Here is a 5,888-nt window from a genome sequence, read left to right on the forward strand (position 1 = left end):
ACATGAAATAAAAATAATTAAGAATGATTTGTTAAATGTAACTAAGTTTTTGTCGATATGCTTGTTATGAAAAGGTGTAGTTTTCTTTAAATACGATTATTTTAGAGTATATTTTTGATTCTTACTCCTTTTCATCCAATCAATTCTCTCTCTCTTTCTCTCGAATTGAATCCCTAATTCTACATGTTCATTCTAATTTCTAATCCACAAATCTGCAGTTCCTACAATAATAATACGCCTTTATTTACATATGAAACTACACTGATATAAATCATTGTTGATTGAACCATTCTGCTGTAAATATGTAGGCGAGCTTTACTCATCCAGTTGACTGACTCCCTCTTCTTTTTTCACTTCGTCTCACCTCACCATCTTTTGCCTTCTAAACGTAAGAACTCTGTAACCATTCTTGTCAAATTTCTATTCTCTTCTCTACTGCTTTGTGGTCGACCAACTTTGGCATCCATACGTCAGTTAATTACATAATATAACAAATCATTCAATTTATTTAATGAACTTATTTTAAGAATGCTATAATTTTGATTATCATAATACTTGTCAATGAATTGCTTTCTTATGTTATTATAAACAAACAGGACATGAGAATAGAAAGTGCTGTAGAGTTTCAAATTCCAATTTGTTACACATAGTGCATACGCATACGACCGAACCATCTAATACGTATTTAGAAACAGATCTACCTGACTGTACCTGTTCTATGTTCTATTTTATTATAAGACAATCCATTTATTTCTTTAAGTTTATTGAACAACACTTTAGGTAACCTATCGTCAGACATTTCCATTAATTTACCAACATAATTAAAAATTCTGTTAAATATGTTAACAACCATTGGAGTGACACTGATAATGATATTGATTTACATATTCCAAATTTATTTGATTGAGTGAAAGAGGTTTCACTTTTTTCACTTTAAAACTTCTCCGAAAAACCATTACTTTAGATATATCTGCATTCACTTGTAAAGAATTTATATGGCAATATTCAGAAACAATTTGCAATTTTTTTTTAGCATCAGACCATGAATCAGCGAATAACACCAAGTCATCAGCAAACATTAGAGTTAAAATATCAACAGACCTCGTGATCGAAATTCCTGAGACACCTTTTTCTCTAAGAAAATCCTCAAAATCCGCAATAAAGAGAATAAACAATAAAGGCATTTTTGTATAATTTACTAAATAATCTAATAAATTTACCACTCACTCCAAGAGAATCTAATTTAGCCCATAGTTTATTATGATCGACTGAATCGAACGCTTTTCTAAAATCAATAAAAATACCAAATAGATACTTTTTTTTTAATTTCAGATTGAATGCTTGCCACTGAAGACAAAATAAACAAATTATCCACACAGGAGCGCCCATGTCTGAATCCAGATTGTATAATACCGTTTAGCTCTACCCAAGTCACTAGTCTTGTACGTAGTATTGAAGTGAATAATTTCGTTATTGTGTTCAAAAGTCCAATACTGCGATAACAGTTCGGGTCATGAGCATCTCCTTTTTTAAATAACAGAACAGATACTGTATTATTTTTAAAATACGTATATTGGGCAGGTTCATTAATAAGTAGTTCACCAGTTAACATACCTTTATTAACTGACTTACATGTCTAGTAGTGATCCCCACTACTTCTCTTACCTTTGTACATATACAACATCTTCCTTTTTTTTTTCTTTTTTTTTTTTTTAAATCATAAACTAAAAATACGCTGGAACACTTAGTATATCTACTATACTCTAATAATCTACCACAACTTAAGTGAACTGACTAAACTGAAAATAAACTGTATCACTTAATTAGTCTACTCTACTACGAGATTTTACTTGTATTGAACTAACAATATTTCATTTTTCTTATATAAGATATTTCAATTATTCTTGATATTTTACTGGTACAAATGTTTTACGACCATATTTGGTTGTGAACGGTCTCAGGGTACCATTTAACTTCTTATTAGTTTCTATTTTAAAGTTATTAGAGGGTCTTAAGTGATAAGAATTTCTCCTGACTAAACTTTCATTTTCTGTGCTAACCCCATAAGATCTATTGTCATACTTAGCTACTATCTTTCCTTTCTCCCAAATTTTACCTTTCCTATAAAACACATTTTCATTAAGTTTAAAATCACTTCTTTTCCGGGTGCGTCTGTCATAATATTTTTTCATATTGTTTTGTTTATTTGTTAAATACTTTTTAAACCCACTAACTACTTTGGGACGCAACCTTTCTTCTGTAGTTGGCAAGTTTACTCTTAACTCTCTGCTTTGTAATAACTGAGCAGGAGAGCACGGACTTCCTAATACTGGACTAATGTAACAGAGATAACTCAAGATCAGTTACATCTTCTGTACATTTTTTTAACATATTTTTCCATGTCTGTACTGCTCTTTCCGCCATACCGTTAGATTGTGGATAGGTCGGACTCGTTAAAATGAATTCTATACCCCACTGCTTGGCAAATTTTCTATACTCAACAGAATTGAACGGATTATTGTCTGCTACTACCAAACGAACTAAATACTTCTTTTAAAACATTTATTGTTTCAGTGGCAGTTTTATTATTTATTGATTTTAACTCTAGCCATTTTGAGTAGTAGTCAAAGATGACCAAATAGTACTTTTTTGAAAATTCTAATATATCTATGCCTATTTTCACAAACGGAATATCAGGTATTTCATGCGGAATTAATGGCTCATGCCTATTATTATTTTGATACTTAGCACATGTTTCACACGATAACACATAATTCTGTATATCTTTAGTTATGTTTGGCCAATATACACAATTTCTAGCGACTTTTTTAGTTTTGGTGATACCTAAGTGTCCCGCATGTGATTTTTTAAGTACGTCTTTTCTCAGTTTTAGAGGTATTACTAATTTCGAATTCAAATACAGTAACCCCTCATTTTCTAGAAGATTATCTCTAGCTCTAAAAAATAATTTCATTTCCGGTTGTAGTCTACTTTCTGATTTGGGCCAACCTTCACGACAATATTTCAATATTCGATTTAATAGTGGATCATTGGCAGTTTCCTCTTGATATTCTTGTAGTTTCTTTCTTGTAGCTGACCATAATCACAATCTTGTATTAACTTTTTTAAATCCATTACAAATGAATCAAATGATTGAAATTCATCTTGAATTCGTTTATTAAACAAATAACTTGCAGTTATTAAATTTTTCTGTGGCTCTACATACCTATCAAAAGAAGCAACCACTTCATTATAATCGTCTCTTTTCTCTTCCGGTAACTGAAAAGTGTAGTATAGTATAACTTCCTACCTTCAGCTCCTATTAAATTTAAGAGAACTGCTACTTTTCTACCAACTGTTTTTTTATCTTCTGTTATATCAGCTGCCTTTATAAATATTTCAAGCTCAGCTTTAAAGCTTCTCCAATTCTCTGCCACATTACCAGTGAGTACTAAAGGTGATGGTGGTTTAAAACAGTCCATTTTATTAATTTTATTATTTGGCACTGTTTTTTTTATTATTAACTGTCACTATTATTACTTCACTTCACAGTTTTTAATTGTAATTATTAATAATTATTACTTGAATTGTTCACCCTCGACTGCGCCACGTATTATTTTTAAAATACGTATATTGGGCAGGTTCATTAATAAGTAGTTCACCAGTTAACATACCTTTATTAAGTTATACCATTACCAACTACTGCCAAATTATTTTTTATTTCCTCATAATATTGTTTTTTAACTAACTTTGTCAATTGTGAATTAGAAAAACATGATTTTTTCCATTTACGATAGGCTACACGCATTTCTCTTTTAAGAATTTTACACGACAAGTTGTACCATCGGTTCCTATCATTTGAACAATCCGCAACAGTTTTATTTTTTATCGGTAATCCAGAGGAACAAACAGTATTAACGAAATTACAGTATAACTCATAACTATCGACACTATTAAAATAAATATTGCAACTATTTTGTAAATTTTCATGAAATATTTTAATTAATGAGTAATCCTCAACACAATAATTTTCTGAGTTTTTAATACTTTGCACTTGCCCTTTATACCTGATTGAAAGTATACACGCATTATGTTCATAAAAAGGAGATAAATTTTTAATTTTCAAGTTAGCAATTTCATGAAGCAAATTATAACTACACCATACCAAATCGATCGTACTGCTATTGCCTGAAAATGATATAAACGTAAATTTAGAAGGTGTGTCAGATTTTGTCCGACCGTTGCAAACAGCTAAACCCAAAGATTCCATGGTAGATTCTTCTGTTTCATCTAAATCACCGATGCGACAGTTAAAATCACCGGCAATAACATATTTAGTGTCAATTGGAAATTTTTCATAGGGTCTGTGTATGTATTCTGTTAGTGATTCAGTATAAAATATAATATCACAACTAGGGGGCCAATAGTTAATTCCTATTACATATGAATTATTATTCAAATTGATTTTAACAAATAGCCATAACACACATTTATCTAGCACTTCCAGAGTATAACCTAAATTAGATTTATAGAATAACATTATGCCACCACTTGCTCTACCACGAGATTTATCTTTTACAGCGCTACTATAGCAATATTTATATTCTTTTAGAAAAGATGGTAAACAAAAGCGATCCTCTAATACCCAAGTTTCAATAATGCAGAGCAAATCGTGTTTACAAAAATAATTAATTTGAGGTTGATCTAGATTATTTAAGTTATGCAAATATTCCATATTAATACATTAACAGTGGGTAAGGGCTGAGAATTAGTTGCTTGAATTGAAGACAAACTTTGAAGAGGAGACTGCGAGGCGTGTAGTGAGATCAGAGCAGTACCTATTACAGATGTCTGTTCTTGTTCACTAACACATTCATTATATATTATTTCTGAAGTTCCAGAGCCTGGGAACGAGGTTTTAAAAAATTGTCTAGAGATCCCCTTTGGCTGGTAAAATGTTTTTGATCGCGTCTTCTCTTCTTGCTACTAGGACCAGATCATCTGCAAACTTACAAGTTATTGAGATATTTTCCATTTATATTTATCCATCCCAATATCATCCCATTCTAAGCTTTTAAAAAAATGTTATAAAAAGAGTCGGGGATAATATTTTCTCTTCCTAGGAGCTCCTTACAGGTCCCTTTCCGGTTATAGGAGTGCACCAAAAAAAAAAACCTCCGGGCGCCAGTAATCTCAGATGTTTCCTTAATAATAATAATATTAATAACGAAAATGGCCAGCATAAGGGTCTGTGACATCTAATAAATTCTAAAAAATATTAATGCAGTAAAATTACTTAAATATTAATGAAGTATTAATGAAATGTTGGGTACTTGCTGATTTGTGTACCTTTTGGGGTTTAATCAACCCTTATACTTAACTTTTTAAACTGTAAGTTTTTGTTAAGGAGATATTATTTAAGTAATTTTACTGCATTAACTTTTTATTAAATTTTTTAGAATTTATTAGATGTCACAGACCCTTATGCTGGCCATTTCATTCATAATCTGTGACATCTAATAAATTCTAAAAAATTTAATAAAAAGTTAATGCAGTAAAATTACTTAAATAATATCAATGAAGTATGACCTGTTGATTTGTGTGCATTTTGGCGTTTAATCAACCCTTATACTTAACATTTTAAACTGTAAGTTTTTGTTAAGGAGTAATGATCTAGTCATTACTGCCAATCCTAAGTCATTAACCCTATCTACCTTATCCAAAACCTTAAGTCAGTAATCCTAATCCTAAGTCAACTATCTAAATCATAAGCAATCAATCCTGACCAAAGTCAAAATTAGCCAATCTTAAATCAATTATCCTAAGTCATTAATAATAATAAAAAAAATTCAATTCATAGCGAATATACCTAAGTCACTTAGATCTAA

The 5,888-nt window shown here is 30.6% G+C and overlaps 1 long non-coding RNA gene across 1 annotated transcript; it reads right to left on the minus strand.

Moving 5' to 3' along the window:
• Positions 1 to 2,164: 2,164 nt before the first annotated feature.
• Positions 2,165 to 3,748, minus strand: LOC141448280 (uncharacterized). The gene is made up of 2 exons (XR_012454931.1): positions 2,542 to 3,748; positions 2,165 to 2,478 (listed from the first exon to the last, which is right to left on the minus strand). It is a non-coding gene; the product is annotated as an uncharacterized lncRNA (long non-coding RNA).
• Positions 3,749 to 5,888: the final 2,140 nt, after the last annotated feature.

The sequence above is a fragment of the Rhodnius prolixus genome, unplaced genomic scaffold, assembly GCF_049639745.1.
Source record: "Rhodnius prolixus isolate KJV_2025 unplaced genomic scaffold, Rpr scaffold_13, whole genome shotgun sequence".
Classification (NCBI taxonomy): Eukaryota; Metazoa; Arthropoda; class Insecta; order Hemiptera; family Reduviidae; genus Rhodnius; species Rhodnius prolixus.